Genomic DNA, 26,716 nt, shown 5'->3' with positions numbered 1-26,716 from the left:
TTTGGTTTTCTCATTTTGGTAGTTATTGATTCTATGTAACTAAACTAAACTAAAACTTAGCTTTGTATACCGGGTCATCAAATAAGGAAGCTCGACACGGTTAACAATAATGAATAAAAGTATATATATATACCAAAATTGCAAGAGAATTAATTTTTAAAATATTTTGCAAATAGGAAAGTTTTTAAAGATTTGCAGAAGACTTGGAAAGGACTAGGACATCGCAAGGTTAAAGGAAGTTCATTCCAGAGTTGAGAAAATTTAAAAACCAAAGAAAGACTAGGGGGTTCTTTTATCAAACCGCGCTAACTCCCGCGGCCGGCTAAAAAACTAACGCCTGCTCAATGCAGGCGTTAGCGGCTAGCGCGGCAGGCGGTTTAACGCGCGGTATTACGCGCATTAAACTCTTACCGCAGCTTGATAAAAGGACTCTAAAATACTTGATTCTTATGATTCCTTTCCTAGAAGGGAGGGAAAGCTTAAATTGTTGGGTACCTCTCCCATAGGAAAATCTGTAAACGTTCCATGATAGAGGAACAAAAGGAGCAAAAATACTATATAAAATTTTAAAAATAATACATGCACATTTAAATTGAATTCTAAGGTGAACTGGGAGCTCAAAAACAAAGGAGTCACGATATTATGTCATGATCTGTACCTGTACTAGGTCAGTAACCCATTGTATGTTATAAAACAAAATGTTAATAAAGATGATTGAACTAAAAATAAAAACCCAGAGCTTGGGGAATTGCTTACCAGAGTCATCTTATCTATGGATTATTTTCATCAGCGTCATAGCACTTATGCTATTTCTGGCATTATGGAAATGCAGTTGACAGACCCTGGCGCTGCTGAAGTTGAGAGGATACAGCCAGTGCTATACATGCCCTTGGTGCGAGATGAACTCTTCATTCAGGGTGAGCTCGTACAGTGTTCTAATTAACGAGAGGAAGTGTGCAAGTGAGACCAGGGATAGTTTAAAATCTGCAAATGTTCTGCTAACTGGCTACATGACAGTTATCGGGAGACAACTAAAGCCGTTTGATTGGCTGATGGCTCACGTAGTCGGTTCAAAGAGGAAGTTTAGCTGAGACGATGTGGAAAGAGTTGGGGGGGGGGCGTGCTCAGAAATTCTGAATAAAAACATTCTCCTTAGATAGGAAAGGTGAGCGATTTGTGAAAATACATTTACTTTAGTGAACTTGCCAAAGTTTAGAGTGAGAGATTTATCTGTAAGTAATTTATTTATTTCTTAACCACCTATAACTAAGCGGTTTACAATTTAAAACATTCACAATGGTTCAGAAGACAACAAACATAGTAACATAGTAGATGACGGCAGATAAAGACCCGAATGGTCCATCCAGTCTGCCCAACCTGATTCAATTTAAATTTTTTAATTTTTTTCTTCTTAGCTATTTCTGGGCAAGAATCCAAAGCTCTACCCGGTACTATGCTTGGGTTCCAACAAACAACAATACAGTACTTTCAATACACTACGTTTAGCCCACTACAAATTGCAAAAATCCTGCAATAAAATTCCATATCATCAACTCTCAATAAATCTAAGACACAGGCCATAAGAAGATTCCTCTTTACGTATCTCCCTTCAGCAGAAAACTGATGGTTTAGCTGTTTCCTTCCAGCTTCTCTGTTCTGATTGTTGAAATCTGTGAAGCTCTAGGCTACAGGAAAGAGGTGTGTAGGGGGGGGAGACAGAATTGGATTGAAAAAGGCAGGGAGATGCTGGAGGGGAAGGAGAAAGGGAGCAAGGGTGGATCCAGAGGTAAAAGCATCAGATTAAGGATTACGGTATTTAGGGGTAGTAATCTGTAAATATTTACTGGCATGACAGAGGTTCTTTCGTTTCTCGCAACAAATAAGCAAACCTGCTACAGACTTGTTTATTTATTGCACAGGGAGAGTTATGTCCTTTAGGAAAAAGGAAGTATTGATGCCCCCTATCTAAGACTCTAGTGAGACCTCATTTAGAATATAGTGGACAATTCTGGAGACCGCACCTTCAAAAAGATATAAAAAGGATGGAGTTGGTCCAGAGGACGGCTACTAAAACGGTTGGTGATCTTTGTCTTAACAGACTTAAAGATTTGGAGGAAAAGCAGGAAAGGAGAAATATGATGGAGATGTTTAAATAGTTATGTAGCATAAATGACCACATGCAGTAGTGCATCCCTATAGTAACATCCTGCAATGACATTTGCACTAGTGTGTCTCTGTAATGACATCCTGAAATGACACAAGCAGTAATGCGTCCCTGTCAAGTGACATTATGCAATGAAGAATGCACTAGTGCATCCCTGTCATGACATCCTGCAATCACACAAGCAGTAATGTGTCCTGCAATGACATATGCACGACTGAGTCCCTATAGTGACATCCTGCAATGACACATGCACTAGCGCGTCCCTATCATGACATCCTGCAATGAAGCATGCACTAGTGCATCCCTCTAGTGACATCCTGCAATGACACATACATTTGTGTGTTCCTATCATGACATCCTGCAATGGCAAATGCATTAGTGTGTCCTTGTCAAGTGACATCCTACAATGGCATACACTATGCATCCCTATAGTGACATCCTGCAATGACACTTGCACTACTGCATCCCTATAGTGACATCCTGCAATAAGGCATGCACTAGTGCATCCCTATAGTGACATCCTGCAATAACACTTGCACTACTGCATCCCTATAGTGATATCCTACAATGAAGCATGCACTAGTGCGTCCCTATAGTGACATCCTGCAATGACACATGCACTACTGCATCCCTATAGTGACATCCTGCAATGAAGCATGTACTAGTGTATCCCTGTCAAGTGACATCCTGCAATGACACTTGCACTACTGCATCCTTTTAGTGACATCTTGCAATGAAGCATGCACTAGTGCATACCTGTCAAGTAGCATCCTGCAATGACACTTGCGCTACTGCGTCCCTATAGTGACATCCTGCAATGAAGCATGCAGTAATGCGTCTCTATAGTGATATCTGCAATGACACTTCTACTAGTGCGTCCCTATAGTAACATCCTGCAATGACACTTGCACTAGTGTGTCCCTCTAGTGACAACTTGCAATGGCAAATGCACTAGTGCATCCCTACAGTGACATCCTGCAATGACACTTGCACTATTGCGTCCCTATAGTAACATCCTGCAATTACAGGCACTAGTGCGTCCATCTAGTGACATCTTGCAATGAAGCATGTACTAGTGTATCCCTGTCAACTGACATCCTGCAATGACACTTGCACTAATGCGTCCCTATAGTGACATCCTGTAATGACAAATGCACTAGTGAATCCCTATAGTGACTTCCTGCAATGACATTTGCACTAGTGCGTCCTTATAGTAACATCCTGCAATGAAGCATGCACTAGTGCATCCCTATAGTGACATCCTGCAATGAAGCATACACTAGTGCGTACCTGTCAATAGACATCTTGCAATGATACTTGCACTAATGCATCCCTCTAGTGACATCCTGCAATGAAGCATACACTAGTGCGTACCTGTCAATTGATATCCAACAATGACACTTGCACCAGTGCGTCCCTATGGTGACATCCTGCAATGAAGCATATACTAGTGCGTACCTGTCAATTGACATCCTGCAATGACACTTGCACTAGTGTGTCCCTCTAGTGACAACCTGCAATGGCCAATGCACTATTGCATCCCTACAGTGACATCCTGCAATGACACTTGCACTATTGCGTCCCTATAGTAACATCCTGCAATGACACATGCACTAGTGCGTCCATCTAGTGACATCTTCCAATGAAGCATGCACTAATGTATCCCTGTCAACTGACATCCTTCAATGACACTTGCACTAATGCGTCCCTATAGTGACATCCTGCAATGACAAATGCACTAGTGCATCCCTATAGTGACATCCTGTAATGACACTTGCACTAGTGCATCTCTATAGTAACATCCTGCAATGAAGCATACACTAGTGCGTACCTGTCAATTGACATCTTGCAATGATACTTGCACTAATGCGTCCCTATAAAGACATCCTGCAATGAAACATACACTAGTGTGTACCTGTCAATTGACATCTTCCAATGATACTTGCACTAATACGTCCCTCTAGTGACATCCTGCAATGAAGCATGCACTAGTGCATCCCTATAATGACATCCTGCAATGACACTTGCACTAGTGAATCCCTCTAGCGACATCCTGCAATGAAGCATGCACTAGTGTATCCCTGTCAAGTGACATCCTGCAATGACACTTGCGCTAGTGCGTCCCTATAGTGACATCCCGCAATGAAGCATGCACTAGTGCGTCCCTATAGTGACATCCCACAATGACACCTGCACTAGTGCGTCCCTATAGTGACATCCTGCAATGAAGCATACACTAGTGCGTACCTGTCAATAGACATCTTGCAATGATACTTGCACTAATGTGTCCCTCTAGTGACATCCTGCAATGAAGCATACACTAGTGCATACCTGTCAATTGACATCCAACAATGACACTTGCACTAGTGCGTCCCTATAGTGACATCCTACAATGAAGCATACACTAGTGTGTACCTGTCAATTGACATCTTGCAATGATACTTGCACTAATGCGTCCCTCTAGTAACATCCTGCAATGAAACATGCACTAGTGCATCCCTATAATGACATCCTGCAATGACACTTGCACTAGTGAATCCCTCTAGCGACATCCTGCAATGAAGCATGCACTAGTGTATCCCTGTCAAGTGACATCCTGCAATCACACATGCACTAGTGCGTCCCTATAGTGACATCCCGCAATGAAGAATGCACTGGTGCATCCCTATAGTGACATCCCGCAATGACACTTGCACTAGTGCGTCCCTATAGTGACATCCTGAAATGAAGCATACACTAGTGTGTACCTGTCAATTGACATCTTGCAATGATACTTGCACTTGTGCGTCCCTCTAGTTACATCCTGCAATGAAGCATGCACTAGTGTATCCCTGTCAAGTGACATCCTGCAATGACACTTGCACTAGTGCGTCCCTATATTGACATCCTGCAATGAAGCAAGCACTAGTGTATCCCTGTCAAGTGACATCCTGCAATGACACTTGCACTAGTGCGTCCCTCTAGTGACATCCTGCAATGACACTTGCACTAGTGCGTCCCTCTAGTGACATCCTGCAATGAAGCATGCACTAGTGTATCCCTGTCAAGTGACATCCTGTAATGACACTTGCACTAGTGCGTCCCTCTAGTGACATCCTGCAATGAAGCATGCACTTATGCGTCCCTCTAGTGACATCCTGCAATGACACTTGCACTAGTGCGTCCCTATAGTGACATCCCACAATGACACTTGCACTAGTGTGTCCCTCTAGTGACATCCTGCAATGAAGCATGCACTAGTGTATCCCTGTCAAGTGACATCCTGCAATGACACTTGCACTAGTGCGTCCCTATAGTGACATCCTGCAATGACACTTGCACTAGTGCGTCCCTCTAGTGACATCCTGCAATGAAGCATGCACTAGTGTATCCCTGTCAAGTGACATCCTGCAATGACACTTGCACTAGTGCGTCCCTATAGTGACATCCTGCAATGACACTTGCACTAGTGCGTCCCTCTAGTGACATCCTGCAATGAAGCATGCACTAGTGTATCCCTGTCAACTGACATCCTGCAATGACACTTGCACTAGTGCGTCCCTATAGTGACATCCTGCAATGACACTTGCACTAGTGCGTCCCTCTAGTGACATCCTGCAATGAAGCATGCACTAGTGTATCCCTGTCAAGTGACATCCTGCAATGACACTTGCACTAGTGCGTCCCTCTAGTGACATCCTGCAATGAAGCATGCACTAGTGTATCCCTGTCAAGTGACATCCTGCAATGACACTTGCACTAGTGCGTCCCTCTAGTGACATCCCGCAATGACATTTGCACTAGTACGTCTGTACGGCGATGCAACGCAGCTCCATAGGTGGCTGCTGCTTTCTCAGTCTCGAGCGAAGCGTGCGGAAAAGGCCGGGCCCGCTCACTCTGCCTCTGCAGCCTCAGCTCAAGGCCCGGCTCGCTGCCCCCGACACGGTGCCGCTTACCTGCGCGGCCGGAGCTCAGCGCTGCCCCATCGCCTGACAGCTCGCCGCGTCCTGCCGCCCCGCCGCTATGGCAACTTGAACCTGCCGCCCTGCCCCGCCGCAGGTAACCGGCGGCGCCCAGGACCCGCCGCGGGGGCTGTCGGGAGCCGTGGTCCGCCGCGGGCCGAGCGCCTGTGGGACGCGCAGGCCGGAACTACGCGTCCCGTGAGGCCGTGCGCCGCGGCTGCGCGCTGGGGACCTGGAGGAGGCGGCAGGCTTGGCGCGAGGCCGCCGTCTGCTTCTTCTGACCGCGCAGCGAACGCTCGCGCTCAAGCCAACGCTTCTGCCTGTTGCACCTGCGTCCCGGCACGTGCTTGGCTGTCTCGCGAGCCACGGCCGCGTTGTCTGTTTTAATTGGAAGGGGGAGGCACACTGGTATGCAAATCTAGTCATGCATATTCATAGGGTTACCAGATGGCTCAAGAAAAAGACTGAAAGCAATGGAAGTAAAACCCGGATGTCTCAATCCGTCCTCCTCTTTGGGGGGAGCCATATGGTAACCCTAGGCCAGGGGTAGGCAGTTCCGGAGCCAGGTCAGGTTTTCAGGATATCCACATGAGATAGATTTGCATCTCAAGGAGGCAGTGCATGCAAATCTATCTCATACATATTCATTGTGGAGATCCTGAAAACCTGACCTGGCTCCGGCTCTCGAGGACCAGAACTCCCAACTCTGACCTAGGTATCCGCTGGGTGAGTCCCAAAAACTGGGTTGAGAAGCCCTCTTTTAATTTAGCAGAGCTGCCAAGTTACCCATTCCAGGCGGAGACTTTTTAGCCGCTCCTGCTTTTAAATGTCTATTCACCCAGTGTTGCAGGTCCAATAATGCAGCAGAATGGGGTTGGCAGAAATCCTGGACTGGGCAACTGGGCAGCGCCGGTAAAGGGCTTCTTTGTGACCACACTGCAGAGCTGCCAAGTTACTCTGGTCAAGGAAGGAGATCTTTCCTTTTTTAAAAAATTGTTTATTTTTATAATTTTAATACAATAATCTCAATACAAGACATGAGTAACATTTTACATGATTCATAACCTTAATAAACTAATAAAATAGTCCAACTTATCATCACAACAATTAAAACAATCCCCCTCCCTCCCTCCCCCCCCCCCCCTCCCCTAGGAGACCTGGATTCCCAATTCATAAGGATAGGATACTCAATAAAACCTCTTTTTCCAGTTCAATATACCTCTCCCATATATCTTTAAACTTCACCCATTGATGGTTAAAAGGGCCGAGAGTCTATATTTTTCACACACTGTTCCTAAACGGTCTCTCATATCTCTAACCGGGGGTACGTTTGAAGTGCGCCATTGCTGAGCCAGTGTCAGTCTGACAGCTGCAAATGCCAAATCCATAAGTTTAGATTGAGGGGATGTTAAGCTCCCAACAGTTCCCTTTCAGCATTTCATATTAAGTGAAGTCTGGATTAAATTGCTTACCTAATCGAATACCTGCTCCCAAAACTTCTGGACCTTTTGCCATTCCCACCACATATGATAAAAATGTGCCTCTTTCACCACATCCTTTCCAACAAACAGCATTTTTCTCCTTAGTGCATTTACTAATTAGAACCGCACTAATATACCATCGTACTAAAAGTTTAATAGCATTTTCCACCAAAGAGGCAGCTCCAGCTATATGGAAAAGATGTAATACAATTGCATTGAGGCGGCCACCAAGAAGCTTTCGGACCACGAGAAGTCTTTTGCTTCCATTCTCCGTCCGAAGCCGGCCCCTCCTCGACCTGCACGCCCGCCTCTGATTTACCAACGGCGTTTTCCACCTAAACAGGCTCCTGCCATTCGTCCGCCTGTCGAGAGGCAACATCCACAGAAGCAGCAGAAGCCTCAGCCTTTTTGACTGTCTGGAAAAGAGCATAACCTCAGTCGTTCTGCCCTTTCCCGTTTTCCCCCCTCTCTTATCTTACAAATTTTATCCTTACTAGCTTTAAGAGTTTTTCATGGCTATCCTTGGAGGTTTATTTTTCCAAAGGAATTTAGACAATTTTGAGTCAATTTGTTTGTAAAATTCTAAAAACGCTAGCATAGCTTTTTAACGGAGGGGGATAATTAATGTGTGGGGATAGTACCACTTTTATTGTATCCAGCCTATCCCACCAGGACAGATTCAAAGGTGACCATTAATAATGGTCAAAACTTTTCCAGTATTAATGTGTATCATTTGTTCCAAATCTTTATTAAGCCATATTCTATTTTTGTTTTTTCGTTAATTCAGGCAGCACTGCTGTCTCACAGTTTTGCAGCTCCTGTCAGACAATTTTCCAAGTTTATTTAAAATTTGTTATACTGCCTTATCAACAGTTTCAAGGTAGTTATAAAATAAAATCAGGGGGGGACGACAAATTATAACAAAGACATCGTCAATTAAAACAGTGGACAAATAAGACAGGGACAGGTTCAGGACAAATATCAGGAAATTCTGCTTCACGCAGAGAGTGGTTGACACCTGGAATGCCCTCCCGGGGGAGGTTATTGTGGAATCGACCATCCTAGGATTCAAAAGCAAACTGGATGCAAATCTCCTTACGAGAGGCATAGAGGGATATGGGTGACTAAAATTACGCCTGGTATACACCGGGCAGGGCCTCCGCATGTGCGGGTCGCCGGACTTGATGGACCGAAGGTCTGATCCGGAGATGGCGCTTATGTTCTTAAGACAAAAGGATGTACTGAAACGAATGGAAAAAGGGAGAACTACAATAGAAATACAGGAAAGAGAAATACAGGCAAGTACAAAAGAGTAAGGGTAACACGTAGCAGTCCAACTTAAGTGGTCTGAAAGTAAGGGCTCCTTTTACTAAGGTGCGCTAGCGTTTTTAGCGCACGCACAAAATTACTGCGTGCTAAACCGCACGGTACGCTTCGAGAATAACGCCAGCTCAATGCTGGTGTTAAGATCCAGCGCGTGTGCCAATGTAGCACGTGCTATTCTGCATTCTAACGCACCCCTTAAATGCGTCTTTAAAAAGGAATGTTTTAAGAAAAGATTTGAATTTCTCCATGGACGTCGTCTCTCTCAAATGGTTAGGCATTGAATTCCAAAGGGCGGGAGCAACAACCGAAAAGATGGAATTTCTCCTTGTATTGATGTGTCTGAGTGATGGGACTACCAATAGATTTTGATCAGAGGATTGGAGGATACGTGAAAAGGAATAGGGGATCAAAAGTTTGTTCTTAAATTCCAGCTGTCCTGTTTTTCTTGTTTTAAATGTCAGCAATAATGTTTTATAAGTGATACGGTGAGCGATAGGGAGCCAATGGGCTTTAATCAAGAGGGGAGTGACATGGTCGAATTTCTTGGCCTTAAATATGATCTTAACAGCAGTATTTTGGATTATCTGTAGACGTCTAATCTCTTTTTTTGTAATTCCATGGTACAATGAGTTACCATAGTCCTGGCAAGAGATAACCAAAGAATGAATAAGAATATTTAAAGCAGAATTATCAAGGAGGTTAGCTAGAGAACGAATCATCCGGAGGCGATAAAAACATTTTCGAACTACTGTGCTTATATGGTCGTGAAAGTTGAGGTTCTCATCTAGAGTAATTCCTAAAAGTTTGATTGATTTGACTAATTGTACTGGAACACAATTAAATTTAATTGGGGAGATCAGAGAAGATCCTTTCTTGATTGGAAAAACCATAGCTTTGGTTTTATTGATGTCAAGTGATAACATATTATTGTTAAGCCATTATCCTATTTTTTCCAGCTTTTGATTGATTTTGAAGATGTCTTCGAGGTTATCCAAGTTAATGGGATGAATTAGTTGGATATTGTCGGCGTAGGCATAGATAGTGAAGCCAATTGACTGTCCGAGGGTAATCAGAGGAGCAAGGAAAATATTAAAAAGGAGGGGAGAAATAATTGATCCCCGAGGGATACCAAAGTTGATTGAGTAAGATTCAGAAAAGGAGCCATTAAATGCTACTTTTGAAGAACGATCTTTAAAATATGAGATAAGCCAGTTTAATATTTGGTCTGATATTCCTATTTCCTGTAATCGATGAATGAGTAAGTGATGTTCAATTATGTCAAAAGCCGAGGACAAATCTAAAGAGATGAGAATGGCTGAGTTATAATGATCCAAGTGATAAGAGATATTAATAAGAAGACCAATGAGGGAAAGTTCAGTAGAATGATGTTTTCTGAATCCAGTTTGGTTAGGGTACAAAGCATTGGTGGTTTCCACAAAGTCGAAAATTTGGTTAAAGACCACCATCTCGGTAATTTTGGCTAGGAAGGGAATATTGGAAATTGGGCGATAATTTGTGTTGTCAGCAGCACTAACTTTAAAGTCTTTGATGATTGGGTGAATAATGGCTTCTTTCCAAAGTTTTGGTATAGAACTTGTGATTAAACTAGTGGAAACGAAGTCAAATATGGATGATCCAAAGATTGCAAAGTATCGTTTGAGAATAAATGGAGGGATGACATTCATTGAGTTAACGATTCGTTGGATCTCGGAACGTGTAGGAATTCTGAAATGAGAACACTTTGAAAGGGATAAGTATGAGGGTTGAAAATCCAAATTAGTATGGGTAGAAGAGGTTGTTTGAGTAAATGGTTGAAGTGAGGCATGGATTTTTTTTTTTTGGATTTTATTAGTGAAATGATCTGCCAAAGATTGCGCTGAAGGGAGTTGTAAGGAATCAGAACGGTTTTGATGATCTCTAGTCAGCAAACATACAATCTTGTATAGCGTCGATGTGTTTTTTGCCGTGACGTGATTAGTGAGGTTGGCTCTGAGGAAGTGTGGAATGAAGCATTATCACAATCTCAGTTCTGGAATGTTAAGACCAAAGCCCATTAATTTCCAGTGGGCTTCAGTGCGATAATCGGTTTTATAAAAAGGGGGCCTTAATTCTCTAAGTTATAATAATAATAATAATAACTTTATTTTTCTATACCGCCATAGTCAGGCGACTTCTAGGCGGTTTACAATGTAAGAAGGCTGGACGTTCAGCGAATAACAAAGGTCTTAGTACAGTACAATGCTAATACAATACAATAACTCCACATATAATACAATACAGTAAGTCTAAATACAATACTATACAATAAGTTTAAATACCGTACCGAACAAAGAGTCTAGATGCCGAACAATAGTCTAAATGGTAAACTTACATATTAATTGGAGATCTAAGGGTAATGAGTGTCTGAAAGATTTAGAACATCCGTGAGAGGGGTCTTAGTGGGGGAGGGGACCGTTTTAGTCAATGAATTTAGCGAATAGGGTGGTTTTGATCGATTTGCGGAATGTATTATAAGTCATATTTGGTTCGTTTATGTGGTTTTTCAGCCAGGTTTTTATGCCACTAAGCACAGCCTCTGAGTACTATCTCCACACCCTTAACCTCAATAAAAACAGCCAATTTCAAGAAAATCTTAAATTCACCAGAAACCTGGATTACTTACTGTTTCCACTTACTTTGGAAACTCTGTCACCAATAAAAGCTGACTCTAAGAAAAAAAAAAACGTTTTTCCCCAAAACAGTAAAAAGCTTTCTCACTCCAGCTCTCTACCACTGCTCGAATTCACCCAAAACTTGAGAACTGGTCACATACACCCAACCTCTACCTTGTCCCATTTCCAAGGGGCTGTTCTCCAAATTGCGTCCTTATTGTAGGTGGTAGTAGACGTCCAACCGTTTTCTCACCAGCCAATCAGGATGCACATTTTTTTTAAAACGTGAGGACCATCCACGGGAGGACAGTCTGCCCGAAGTGGTGAACTCTATCTCCCGGGAGGCTATTTTGAGTTTGGCACTGGATGGGAGCTTGTCTGCGGGGAAACCATCGATGGAGCAAGAGGAACAAGGCGCTCAGGAAGGACTCGGAACAGCTGGACAGGACTCAAAGTCTGCAAGTATGTTCATAATTACTAAACCCACTAATGTTACCCTGGACTCATTATGGGATTTAGTTGTGACTCTGGGTCAGACTTTGTCACCCCAAATTAAAGTGTTAGAACAGAAGTTCCAGGAACAAAATGAGGATATAAAAACTTTGACACAGGATAATATTGTAATAAATACAAAAATTGAAAAAACTGAAAATGATCTTTTGGAAGTTAATAAGATTCAGCCCACTAAGATTAGAGACAATTTGAACCTGAGAAGGAAGTTGGAAATTTTGGAGAATAAGAGTAGATCAAACAATCTTAGAATTTTGAACTTTCCCAAAATATCCTCAATCTCAGCTAAAGAAATGTTAAAAAAATATTTTCATGACATACTTGATGTCTCGGAATAAATTTTTCCTCCATTTTCAAAAATCTATTATCTTCCAATGGAAAATCAAGAAAGGCAACAACAAGATCAGGACCAGGAGCAACATATGGATTTAACTACCATGCTGGATACTTCATTGAAAGAATTAGTTAGACCAGCTACATTGTTGGTCACTGTGGTATTGTTGCCAGATAAAAATTGGATATTAAAATTATTCTTCAAGAATAGATATAAGGAATTTCTGGGTCAAAAAATTCAAGTGTTTCCGGATGTGACAAAAGAAACTCCGAAACGAAGAAAACAATTTTTGTTGTTAAAGTCAGGAGTAACTGCAATGGGTGCAACGTTTCTTTTACGATATCCATGCAAATGTTTAGTAAAATATAAGTCTTCTAACTATATATTCTTTGAACCCTCTCAGCTGTCAGGATTTCTAACCATGAAACGTCTTGAAGGGGAAAATGTGATAACAGCAATTAAATTTAAAAAAAAAAAAATTTTTTTTTCCCTGTAATCACTGATAGTTGTCTGCCTATCTTCAAATAGGATATGCTATTTCCTTTTTTTCTTCTTTATTGATTCACTCATTTGAATCTTGGATTGCTCCAATATGGGACTTTAAATATTGATTAAGTTGATAATTTTACTTTTTAAAATTCAATTGCTGTGATATTGGAATCTATATCTTATTCATTTTCTGTACAAGAAGTTTATTCTCTTGTTTAAATTGTTAAAATAATAAATTTAATTTAATTAAAAAAAAAAACACGTGAGGACCGATGCCTACATTTCAAGCGTGCGTAGCACGTCTACGGAGAAGTGTAGGGACACAAGCACACCCAAGGCAGGGGGTGGGCGTGGTTTCACCCGGAAGTGGCCTTGAGTGGGCTTAAGCGGTGATACGCGTCTCCGCAGATGGGAGACAGACGCCTGAAATGTAGGCCTGCAAATCAGCTGATAATGGCACGAGAATCCCCATGGCTGCGGGGCGTCCTGCCAACTCAGCTGATTGGAGGAAATTCCCCTGCCGCAATCAGCTCAGCTGGCTGCAGTGGGCTGAGGAACCCCCCCCCCCACCTCGAGATCAGCAGGAGGGATGCCCGCTTCTGCCTGAACAAGCCCCCCTGACACCCCACCCCCACTCTTCCCTCTTCCGGCTCTCAACTGATCACGGATTCTGATCCACCATCAGCTGAGCAGAGAGGCAGAATGGTGGGTGATGTCTTTTGTTGTTGTTCTGGGGAGGGCGCAGCTGTTGTGAATGCCGGAAAATTTCAATCCTAAAAGGAGGGGGGGGGGGGGGAGTGCTCCCTTTAGTGCATCACACAGCATTTGCATAGAGTTCTTGCTGACTGCTATGAGGATCGTTAGCAGCCACGGAGAACCCTTTTGTTCATCAAGAGGAGACCTTTGATGTTTTAATTATAAGTCTTACTGTCATGGAAAGCTTTTGAGCATCGGGGCCTCAGACTTTAAAAATGTTTAAGATGCTCCACGGGAAGAGGGAAGAGGCAGAAAATGCTCCTTGACCTCTCCTCTGCTCCCCTTCACACCCTCCCTACAAACATCGAACACCTCATTCAACTGCATTACCCCCTTGCCTTACATTATCCCTTCAAGCTCACCTAGGACAACTTACCTGTAGACACCCCTCCCCTGTGTCACCACTTCAGAAACCTTTTCAGACCAGACCTATCCCACACCCTTACTACGTACCCACTTCCTGTCCCCATGGTAGGAAGATGTAGCAGAGAGCTTCCTGGGCCACCAAAGGCAGCGTAGTTGCTTCATTCACGCTGTTCGCAGCCCGAAGAGTGCAGACGTCAGCACTGGAAATGAAACGTGCTGGATCCTGATGAGGGAAATGATATTCTGCACAGGCTCTTCAGGCCATCATAGAGGTCTTGGAGGGTCACCATTGGCTCATGGGCCTAGCAATGAAGAGACCACCGATCTACACACTGTGTCACGGACACCCCCTTCAATATTCATACATAGATATCCCACCTGGTACTCTGAAAGGGATCCCACTTCTCCTCTGGTGAAAGATGGTTTTATAGGGACCCCCCCCCCCTTTAATTGTCATGGACAGGACCCATTCAGGCCGAGGTAGACTACTTCCATTCATGCTGTTTGAATGCTCTGTGTGTCAGACTGATACCTGTATGAGGAGCAGACAAACATCATTGAAAAGTTTATAATACTATAGTGTCATGCCGTATTAGTTTAAAAGTTATTACATAAAAATAAAATATGGTACCTTTTTTATTGGACTGCATTATTACATTTTTGACTAAGGTTAGGATTGTATGGAGCCCTTGGCTTATAGCCTTCATTGACTTTCTTCAAATTGTATTGTTAGAGCTGTTAATGACCACTAGGTGGCAGACCTGGCTGCTAAACCAGCAGCATCCATCAAGATTGGCTCATAAGTGGCAAACATTTGACAATTTTCACTGAAATGTGAGACCAATGATGTGTATGAAAACTGTTCTAAGTCATTCAGAGTCACATAGAGCTCACAGCATTTTTTTAATGTCTAAATCTGTTTATTAGGAGACAAAAAGCAGAAAGTACAAAATATACATCTTGAACAAGATCAATATTGGAAAATGTCAAGGAGACAAATTTTTCCCCATCCCTGCAGGAACTCAATTTTCCCAAGTTTTGTTGCTATTCCTGTCCCTTCCCCATTCCTGTAAGCTCATCCTTAACTGCACAAATCTTGAACACTTATGATTTGAAAGCATCTGAGGCTTGTGCAGATGAGGATGGAGCTTAGGCATTGGTGGAATGAGGCATTATGACATCACAATCTCAGCTTTAGAATGTTGCTACTTATGATGTTAAAGGGTTTGAGGCTTGTGCAGATGAGGACGGGGATTGCAGGAATGGGGCAGGGGCAGGAAAAGAACTCTCTAGGATGGGATGGGAAATGAGTCCCCATGTCATTCTCTAATCAATATAATAGTCATTAATCTGATAGGGAAGATACCTAAGGAACAATCCCTGCATATCTCCTTCGCACCCGCATCCACAACTAACACCCAAACCATCTTCCAGATCAAAAGAGTTTATACGAGCTCCCTTCTGAAACAAATGTTGAAATATTTTCCATCATATGGACATGCCAATGCCCCTCCTCCCCTCCACCCCCCCCCCCCCCCCGGAAATTTCCTTCTGCTCCTTTGAGCTTCCTATTCTTTAAGAACCAAGGCTAGAATCTGTTTTGTTTATATTAAAAATATTGATTTTTATGTCTGCATTGTATCTATGAGAGACGTGCTTAGTGTGTCTGAGTTTTAGAAAGTTAGCTCTCTGGTGCAAGAAACTCCGTTTCTAGTGGGGAGGGGGCTCGTAAAGGTGCTCTGTGTGCATTGCACTATCTGCCCTTACACTTAAGGTAAAAGGTTTCTCCCATTTCATGCCCATAGAGCACTATCGGCTCACCTGTTTCTCAGGCCAGTCGTTACCTTTTCAAGTCTTATTCCTAGTTCTTTTTTGCTTCTTGTCCTATTTGGTGTTATGTCTTTATACTCTTTGAAATGAATGCTCTTCCCTCTCTCATTGTGTTTTCCAGATCTTTCTGGTTAGCATTTTCCAAGTTTTTCTCAAGGCAGAAGCACCTTCTTTTTCCTCCACAGTGATTCATGATGTTGGTCTTTTAAAGTTATTTGAAAACATCAATTCTGCTTGTCACTTAATTGTCAGAACTGTCTCAGCAACCAAGTCCACGAATGGTAGGGAAAGCAGCTCCCTTCCCCTTACATAACATAACATCATACTTCTTGACCGCGTAACCATAAGTTCTACGCGGTTTACAAAAGATTATAAACTAAAAACAATTTGATGATGACAGAAAAATTATTTGGCCAAATATTTTGAGAAAAGATGAGTTTTCAATTGGGTTCTGAAATGTTTACAGGAACAAGCTCCAAGCAATAACAATCGAAATTCTCTATCGTGGGAAGCCGCTTGGAATGCTAGAGTATGGTCAAGAAATTTCTTGCTTTTACAGCCTTGTACTGACGGAAAAGTGAACAGGGCATGAGATCTTCTACCTTATTTATACGATGCTAAAGAAAATCTATTAGCCATGTAAAACGGAGCGGTACCATACATAAACAACCCAATTTAAACAAAACACGAGCCTCCACTGGAAGCCAATGCAACTCACAATACTATACCAGTCGCCAGCAGCAGGTGGCAGTAGAGCTCCAGGCAGAGCAGCAGCGTCCAGCTTCTGCTGGCTAGTAAGAGCTGGCTGCTTGCAAGGGTGCTCAGAAGCTGCCTCCAGTAGCCCTCCTTCTCCTTCCCAGTCCCTAAAGACCTGCAAAAGTTCATTCAGTCTCACCTAACAGTGCCCCAGAGAGCAGCAAGCCAGGATTCCCCCTACCCCTGAGAGCTGCGCCGCTGGCTGGGAGGTGAGGTTCGTTCTGATCGCCTGGGAGGGGATCACCAAGGTGCTAATTCTCTTTCTTTGCATTTGCCTCTGTAGCACTCTGTTGTGTCTTTCCTTGTAACCGCCTACTTCTTCTCGTCCCTACAGGGGATGAGCGATGCTCCGGGGGCTGCCCGCCGTGCTGCTGCTGCCTCTGCTTTTGCCTCCGTGGGCACAGGGAGCGGGTAGCCGAGGGAGGCGCAGTTCCTGCCCGGAGCTCTGCGAGTGCTCGGATTTCACCACCACCAGGATCACCTGCAGGGACATTGCAACCTGGCCCGAGCTGCCCACGCACACCGAGACCCTGTGAGTGAGGGGAGCTGGGGTGGGGTGAAGGGCATCAGCCCTGGGACACCCAAGAGCCTGGGTTGTATGAACAGGGTTCCGAGGATCCCTCTGGACCCCCTATTTTTGATAAAATAGCACAACAGAGACAGCTGCAAAGATTAGTCTGTCTTTTTCTTCTTTTTTTGTTAGTTCTAATTTTTTTATTTACAGAAAATACAGCAAGCAAGTACTGGAAAAAGATTTCATCAGTAACAGACAAGTGCAAATAATGTGGAGGGGGTTATTATATGTCTTATGTTTGATGAAAGTCATTGAATATGGGGGTGGGAGGGTTATGGGATCTGAATTCAATATTAATAGGATATTAAGTGATGTATTTAAATATATATTGATGTTATATCCTGTTGCACTTATTGTAAGTTTTAAAAATGAATAAAGAATATAAAAAAAAACAACAGACAAGTATACTATAAGTCAAAGTTAAACTAGCTCATAAAACGTTTTATAAAACTATAACCATAAATCAAAAGGTCAATGGCAGTTAAGTATGGTTCTTCTGCAAATATATATTAAGTGGAGTCCAAATTGAATGTTTGGAAGGGGATAAATGAAGCGATGAGGGAAGACTGTTCTTTTCCATCGCAAATTGTTCATATGTTTTGGAAAGACATTATGGAATTCCACCAAAATGGGACGTCCAGATAATTAGCAGACTTCCAGTTTTGAAAATCTGAGGAATACCAAATGCAATCAGGGTATCTATCAGTTTTGGCATACAATCAGAGGTAGAACCCCAAGGATGCTGGGTTCCTGGGTGCTGTTAGTAGGGTCCGGAAGGGAAGGGTAGACTAGAGGCATATCTTAGCCCCTCCTCTTTACCCCCCAAAGCTGCCCTTAATTTACCAAGTAATGTGTTTTCTTTGAGCTGTCTGCCCTCACTGCACAGACACTAGTTAATCAGAATAGAAAACTTTAACCGCAAATGATTGTCTAGGTAAGGGATATCTTAAAAGGTAAAGGGTTTAGGGGTAACCTGTATCCTGGTGTGCATTCGCACCATCCGTGGGTGCTCACAAATGCACAATGAACTTGAAACGCGGTTCTGAAAGGCTTGAAAACGGCACAGAGAAAAGAGAGAGGCATTTTAAAACAAAGTCACAGTCCGTTTTGGCGCGGTTTTGCCCTGTCCAAATTCTGACCCGTTGGAGCGAGGAGGGTTTGAAAGAAGGACTGAAGCGGAAGTGACAGTCTCAGAGTGACATGCCTGAGTGCCTCTTGAGACGGAGCTACTCTGCAAGCACCGAGAGTGGCTACCTTTGCTAGAGAGGTCCCAATCTGTTCTGTGTGGTTAAAGTTACAGCCTCAGCACCCTGAGGTTGTGGGTTCAACTCCCACGCTGGGCAAGTTACTTAATCCCCCCATTGCTCCAGGTATATTAGACAGAGTCTGAGCCCACCGGGACAGATAGGGAAAATTCTTGAGTACCTGAATGTAAACCACTTAGGCTATAAGTGCTATAAAAATAAATAAATATCCAAAATTGAAAATATATGTAAATGTATACATTCACTTTCTTTCTTTCCTGAGACTACAGTCTATTGCAGCGGTCTCAAACATTTCCCTAGGGTCCTCCTTTCATATGCAGCAGAGTATTTCTTTTTCCCCTCCCCTTCCGTTCCCTTCCCTTGTGGAGCAGCAGCGTGTCTGGCCGGTTCCCAGTCAATTGTTCCGTTCAAAGCCGCGGGTGGCGGCTCCTCGCCTGCATCAGAAGCCTCTCTGATATTGTGACGTCAGAGAGGCTTCCGATGCAGGAGTGGATAGCGCAAGGAACCGCCACCCGCCGGTTTGAACGGATCGATCGACTGAGCCGGCCAGACACGCTGCTGCTCCACAAGGGAAGGGGGAAGAGAAATGCTGGTGTGGATGGCGCAAGGAGCCGCCACCGGCTGTTGATCATTGCGTCCAGACCGCCGGCCGCAACATAGATCAGAGCTCTGTATGTGTAGGGAAGGTGGCAGGTGTCTGCTCAGGAGAGCTTACCATACAGATGTGGTAGAGGTTTTGCTCCACTGGCTCAGTTCAGGAAAATGGGTGCTAGAGTTTTACATATTCTTGCTGGAAACTGTCTTTGACTCTAGCTCTTGTTATTTGACCTTCCAAAGATGCCTGGGATCGCTTTTCTTTATTTGTGAACATGACCAGCAATTTCTGGCTATGAATTTCTCCTAAGTCTTGAATAAAGGTGAACTGGGGTGGGGAGTGACAGCAGGGGAGGGAAGGCAGTGTTGAAGGTTCATGTGAAAATCCAGCCTCTGATGTCGAATGCTAGTGGTCTGATGGCGTTTCGGTGAAGAGTTATAGCTTCCTGCGTCTGCCTGGCTCCTGCTTTTCCTTATTTTCTCAGGGCCAGGTTCTCAAACCTCACCATACATTTAGTGCAGTCCTAGCCGGTTTAGTGTTCAAGCATTTTTCCTGCCGATTCTCGGAATGGCTCGCCGTGGTCTTTTCCGTGGTTCCTAGCAGCATCCGATTGTACTATGGAAATGCAGCACAACGAGCTTATTAATATTAAGAACTCCAGGCGATTCTCTAAACATTTTGCTCACTTTTTAGGTAGTTTACTGGCGAATTCAATTTAAGTGCGCCAATATAATTTTTACAATTTTACATGGAATTTTTTCGCCTTTATTACCTCTCATTTAAGTCTCTTCGGTTTCTCACTACCAGGAATAAACATACATTTAAATTGCTCTTCCCTTCCATTAAAGGGAGTAAAACCCTAGGTAAATTCTCACATTCCTTGGTAAAAGTTTGGAACGATCTTCCCTCGATTATCAGAACGTCATTATCGCTATCACTTTTTAGGAAAAATCTGAAAACTTCTCTCTTTCGGAGATTCTTAACTGATCTAATTCATTGAAAATTTTTCTATTACCTTCATTATTGTTTTCTATTATATTCTTTTAAATCTTTGTTAACCGTCTCGAGCCCTTGCTGGAATGATCCGGTATATAAGATGGAAATTAAATTAGTTAGAAAGTTAGGTGTCATCCACTCGGACTCGAGTCTTACCCCCCCTCTTTTACAAAGGCGTGCTAAGCTTTTTAGCGTGCGCTACATATTAACGCACGCTAAACGCTAACGTGTGCATGGTACCCTAAGGATGCGTTAGCAGTTAGCGCACGCATTGATTCAGCGTGCGCTAAATCCACGCTAAAACGTTTAGCACGCCTTTCTAAAAGAGGGCGTAAGTGACTTGATGAATTACAGATCTAAAAAGAGATCCGTTTTGGGCTAGTCCGGAAAGGTCCTCCAGGGTCTTCCCCATGGTTGTTTTCAACATCGCAGGTCACCCTCTTCACCTGGTTCCTTCAGTCTTCCCAAACATAATGTCCTTCACTAATGATCTTTCTCTTCTGACTGTGACCAAAATAAGAGAGTCATAACTTCATCATTTGGGCTTCGAGTGACGTAGCCGGTTCGATCTCTTCCAGAATCTTCTGGCAGTCCATGGCATGCATACAATCCTTCTCCAGCACCAGGGCTCAAATGAGTCAATCTTCTTTCTGTCTTCTTTCGGTAGTATCCAGCTTTCACAAAATTTTACGGCAGGGTCTGAGCTGGCATATCCTTACATTCCTGTCAGTGCCTGAGCACTGATTGGCTCAGGCACTGACAGGAAAGTAAGGCTTAACAGCTCAGACCCCCCCCCCACCCTTGATTCCCCCCACCCCACCCCCCCCCCCCCGGGCTGTTTGCTATCCCCCATCCACAGTACTTTAAAAAAACTATTCAGCAGGAGAGATGCCCAAGTTTCAAGTTTATTGACTTTTAATATACCGACCATCAACAAGTATCTGGCCGGTTTACAATAAGAATTTTAAAAAAGATAAATATATAAAAAATAATGAAAGTGCACACCAAGGACATTAACTAGACAGACTTGAAGGTGAGGGAGAGTAAGAAGGATGGGGGGAGAGTTACATGTTTGAAGAAGAAAGGAGAGAGAGGGAAGAGGGTAAAACATATAGGGTGGGATCATTTTATAAAAGCGGTTGGCTGAATATGAAAAGAGGAAAAAGACGAAGAATGAAAGAAAGAGGAGAAAAAGAAAAAAATATATATATATATATAAAAGGGAGAATCTAAACACAGGAAAAGGCATTGCTAAATAAGAAAGTCTTCAGGCTTATCTTAAATTTATCAAGTTGATGTTCGGATCGGAGTAGCTGTGGCAGAGCATTCCACAAGGTTGGAGCTACTACTGCAAAATTTATTTTCCTAGTGTAGAAGAAATCTTTTATAGAAGGAATTAACAAGAGTTTCTGATTGGCTGACCTTAGGAGACGTACTGAGCGTTGTGGAATGAGGAGCTTGTCTAGGTATGAAGGCAGGTGAGAAAGTCTGATTTTGAAAGTGAGCAGAACGGTTTTATAAGTGATGCGGTGTGTAATGGGGAGCCAGTGTGCTTCCTTCAGAAGAGGGGTAACATGGTCAAATTTACCAGTTTTATAGATGAGTTTTATTGCTGTGTTTTGAATTAATTGTAAGCGTCGAATTTCTTTTTGAGGAAGTCCGTTATAAAGAGAGTTTCAATAATCAAGGTGAGAAATAACTAGAGAATGAATGCCCACTCCCTCCTGCTGCTGGTGTCCCCCCTCCCCCCCCCTGACAACCCCCTCCCCTTACCTTTAAATGGAAGAACAGCAGGAGGGATGGCACTCCCTCCTGCCAGCAGGGTGTCAAGGTCCCCCGACCCCCTGAAAATGTCCTTCCCCCCCATATCTTGAAGATGAAGAATGGCAGAAGGGATGCCTAATCCCTCCGGCTGGCAGGCCCGCCTTTTCAAAATGGCAGACCAACCCCTTCCTGGTGCAAACTGGAATGCACTAAGAGGGACCTAAGGCCCTGATTGGCTCTGGTGCCTAAGGCCCCACTCCTGACAGGGGCCTTACAACCTGAGCCAATAAGAGCCTTAGGCCCCTGCTCAGTTCATCCTGGGATAGGGAGTGGCCTTAAGCACCTGAGCCAATCAGGGCCTTAGGCCCCTCCTAGTGCATCCAAAGATGAACTGGAAAGGAGATGGCCCACCATTATGAAGACGTAGGCCTACTGGCCAGAGGGAGTGGGCATCCCTCCTGCTGTCCTTTAATTTAAAGGGATGGAGGGGGGTTGGGGGATAGGTGACCCTGGCAAAAGGAGGGAGTGGGCATCCCTGCTTCCAAGGCACGGGGGTGTGGGGTGTCTGGACAGGTCTGGGCAGCGGTGACCGTGGCAGGAGGGAGTGGACTTCTTTCCTACTGATCTTGTACAGGGTGGGGGCTGATGGTGCTGGGTAGCAGCAAACAAGGGTGGGTGTCCATGGGAGAGGATCTTTTCCTTCTCCTGCCCTCCCTGCCGGTCAATCAGCTGAGCCGGCAGGGCTCGGGGAAACCTGTGGCTTAGTTGATCAGGGCAGGGAGAGCAACCTTGACAGGAGGGGGAGCTATACCTAGTGATTACTCTTCTGAGCAAGTGCAAGGCACAGTTTCTCCTCCCCCCCCTTTCCTAGTGATTCTCCACACAAATAGCATTCATATAATTTGCACGCTATTATGCTGAGAATCACCAGTACATGAAAAATTGCTCCCACTAAGGCTACTGCATCGACCCAATGGATTTTACCGGTGAGTTTTGGGAATCCGGCCCTTAGTGGCTTGTCCTACTGATGCTGGAGATTTCTATTTGCTGTGATCAGTGGTTATCCAGTTGTTCAGCAAACACTGATCCCCTCACAGGTCTGCTAGCTCTGGTGACCTGTTAATGTTGAAAGATTAGAAGGAATCGCGCTTCTATCTTTCTAGAAGAATGCTTTAATGGTTATGCAAAGAGTATCTCTTACCTGGAAAAAAATGTCATCTCCTGAATCAGATTTAAAGGTTTTTGCTATTTGACACCCAGGGCTCCAGCAGGGTAAGAAGGAAGCCAATCTCTGATCCCTCCCATACCCCACAAGTGACACGTTCGGGCCTTGGCCCCGCCCACCCTGATGTCTACGGATCTTAGCCCTTTAAAAAGGGTTACCATACATGACCCCGCCCCATTCCGCCTCCAGCCACAGATAGATCAAGGATAGATCAAGGAAGATGAGGATGGAGTAGTGCCCTTTGGATTTGGCCAGGAGCAGGTTATTGGAGACTCTATCAAGGGCTGTTTCTGTAGAATGTAGAAAATGAAAACCCGATTGAAGGGGGGGTCAAGAATAGCTTAAGATGAAAAGTCACGACAACAGCAGTGAACCACACGTTCAAGTAGCTCCTTATCCCACCGGTGCCCTGCACATTTGGGTATTGGCCCCACCCACCCCATCGTCAAGAGGAACTTAGCCCTTTAAAGGACCAATGCACAGGCTGACCACTCCTGCTGGTAGGCCCCACCGAAGAGCCAACCCAAATGGTCCTTTGCACAGACTGGGAAGGGCTGAGTAGAAGGATCCTTCCTGCGGACTTCAGGCGGAATGCGAGCGGAACGTACATGATTGCAGAGTCTCTTGCTTAGCCAATAGGATTGCATTCCACCACTACAAATGTCCATCTCCTCGATTCCTGTGTGGACTGGAGCTGGTCGATACGGAAGCCTGAGCCTGAAAACTGTGAACAAGAGGTCAGAGACGGGGGTTAAGGTTAGTCCCCTGTGACTATGTTAGATCGGGCTTCCAAGTAAGAGAGTTACAATTTGCCCTCGTGAATGCTAGACCAGTGGTTCTTAAACCTGTCCTGGGAGACCCCAGCCGGTTGGGTTTCCAAGAGTTCCCTAATGCAGTGATTCCCAACCCTGTCCTGGAGGAACACCAGGCCAATCAGGTTTTCAGGCTAGCCCTAATGAATATGCATGAGAGAGATTTGCATATGATGGAAGTGATAGGCATGCAAATTTGCTTCATGCATATTCATTAGGGCTAGCCTGAAAACCCAATTGGCCTGGTGTTCCTCCAGGACAGGGTTGGGAACCACTGCCCTAATGAATATGCATGAGCGAGATTTGCCCATAAAGTAGGTAGCAGGCATGGATGAGGGGAATCTTGTTGTGAGTTATGAGCTGAGCACCCCCAATCATTTTGAAAGTTGGTTCCTACTCTATGAAAAGAACTGTATTGATGGTTTAGACCAGTGGTTGCCAATCCTGTCCTGGAGGACCCCCAGGCCAGTCGGGTTTTCAGGATAGCCCTAATGAATATGCATGAGAGAGATCTGCATATAATGGAGGTGCCAGGCATGCAAATTTCTCCATGCATATTCATTAGGGCTAGCCTGAAAACCCGATTGGCCTGGTGTTCCTCCAGGACAGGGTTGGGAATCACTGGCCTAAATGCTTTTAAAAAAGCAATTTACTTCTTTTAATAGTATCATTATAAAGCTGTACATTTCATTCTACTGCACCTTGGGCATTATATAAAATATGAAATTAATGTGGTTTTAATTGAATTTGTTATTTGAAACCCATTTTGTCAGCCTAGATGTAAAGCTGGTACCAGTGAAATGCATCACGGTGCAAATGCAGAGTTACTAATACTGAATCAGCCACTTCCCTTTAATTAGATAAATATGGACAAAATATGTAAAGAAAGACCTGTTCTAGGATTGTGTGGTGCAGTGGTTAGGGCTACAGCCTCAGCACCCTGAGGTTGTGGGTTCAAATCTTATGCTGCTCCTTGTGACCCTGAGCAAGTCACTTAATCCCTCCACTGCCCCAGGTATATTAGATAGATTGTGATCCCACCAGGACAGACAGGGAAAAATGCTTGAGTACCTGAATACATTCATGTAAACTGTTCTGGGTTCTCCTGGGTGAATAATATAGAAAATTGAATAAATAAATAGTGTGAAAAGCTTCAGCCTCTGATAACCAGAGCTGGTATTGTGATGTCATAATGCCTCATTCCACCAATAAGAGCCAACCTCATCAGTGATGTCACAATGCCTCATTCCACCAATAAGAGCCAACTTCACCAGTGATGTCACAATGGCTTGATTGTCCTATACCTGGCTCACTTTTACTACATTTTGATTTCTAGAGTGGTGCAGTGGTTAAAGCTACAGCCTCAGCACCCTGAAGTTGTGGGTTCAAACCCACACTGCTCCTTGTGACCCTGGGCACGACACTTAATCCCCCATTGCCCCAGGTACATTAGATAGAGTGTGAGCCTGCCAGGATAGACAGGGGGAAATGCTTGAGTACCTGAATGCAAACTACTCAGGCTATAAATGTTTAAAAATTAATAAATTGTGCTATTAAACACCCAAGCAAGACTAAATATAGAAAAACCCCACCCTGAGATAGACAGCTCACTTATATTATATTCTCAGCTACAATTATGGCTTTCTGAATTCCTAATTTCCATTAACTGGCTGGCTAAATTAGAACCTTTTTTTGTTAATGAAAAAGAAATTGGTCAAAGTGACAAGTATTACAGGTTTTTCAAATTGCAAATAGGTCCTGCTCCGGCCTCAGCCATTAGGGGAGGGTGTTGAAGCCAGTTCTGCCTCGTTTCTCAAGGTCGTCTTCATTGTAATTGCGAATGTACAGGCACCGGTGGATGGACCTTTTCAAACTTCAGCCACAAAAAAGAACATGCAGCACTCAAGCAGACATGGACACTTTTCAAAAAGAAAGAAAACCTCTTAAACTGTACCCCGGCAGCCGCTGGCAGCCCAGAAAATTTTGCTCTCTCATCTTGAAGTAGGAATTAGGGATTCTGCAGAAAATACCACAAAAGAGGTCCCACTCACCGGATTGTATCAACAATCGTTGCCCCAAAAACCTCCAACAGCTATCACTTGAGTATCAAAATTTTATTTAGTTGATCAACTTATTTTTCTCATCATAGATGTTCTACTCGAATAGCTTTCTTTAAGATTTTCCATCGCCCGAATGTTACCGCTATAAAAGATATCATAATTGACTACTGTCATTTCAAGCAGCTACTTGGCATTCTGATTTTCGTCAATTTTTCTTTGCATCTACATCATATCAAAATTATAGGAAACTATTACACTCATTTAGCAGTATTCTACTTTTGTTAAACCGCATAGATCTGAAGGGTAATGTGGTCTACAAATGTTATGTTATGTTTTAAGAATCTTACTGTAAACTGCATTGAATCCTTGTTGAAATTTACGGGATATAAGAAACTTTATGACATGATGTGGTTACTAGTCTTATTCCTTTTCTCAGTACCACAACACTTTCATAACCTCACCAGACGTTCTGTCTTCTACCCTCTCCTCAACTCTCGAGCTTCAAGCAGTTTCTTAATTTCATTCACAAATTCCATTCTCTCTGAGTGCTTCTCATCTTCATCACTGTCATCATGCCTCTCCTACTCTTCTCCTCTCAGCTGAGGATATCAGTCTTTGTTCTGGCCCTCCAAATTAAGTCTCATCTTACCGGGCAACTCAAACTGCAACGCCCTCCAATCTTCTCCTTTCCTCCCTCCCTCCCTTCCTCTTCTCTCCCTTTCTAATGTGTTCTGTCGAACATCTGCTCTGCCTCCATCAAGCTTGCCTACATTCACAACATCTTTGTTTCTCATCTGTGCATCCTCTTGCTTTGAGACTTG

At 43.8% G+C, this 26,716-nt stretch overlaps 1 protein-coding gene across 3 annotated transcripts in view; it reads right to left on the bottom strand.

Moving 5' to 3' along the window:
- Nucleotides 1–6,436, bottom strand: part of CEP128 (centrosomal protein 128) — a 532,978-nt gene extending 526,542 nt beyond the window's left edge. For 2 of the 3 annotated variants that reach the window (XM_033953417.1, XM_033953420.1), the window contains exons 1-2: nucleotides 6,100–6,436; nucleotides 757–935 (exon numbers count right to left, since the gene is read on the bottom strand). The gene's annotated coding sequence lies outside the window, so the exon portion shown is untranslated. The remainder of the gene's footprint in view (nucleotides 1–756; nucleotides 936–6,099) is intronic. The other variant, XM_033953419.1, reaches the window with a different exon arrangement.
- Nucleotides 6,437–26,716: the final 20,280 nt, after the last annotated feature.

This window comes from Geotrypetes seraphini, chromosome 7, assembly GCF_902459505.1.
Source record: "Geotrypetes seraphini chromosome 7, aGeoSer1.1, whole genome shotgun sequence".
Taxonomy (NCBI): Eukaryota; Metazoa; Chordata; class Amphibia; order Gymnophiona; family Dermophiidae; genus Geotrypetes; species Geotrypetes seraphini.
The sequence above is the reverse complement of the archived record's forward strand: the minus strand, read 5'-3'. Positions and strand labels throughout refer to the sequence as shown.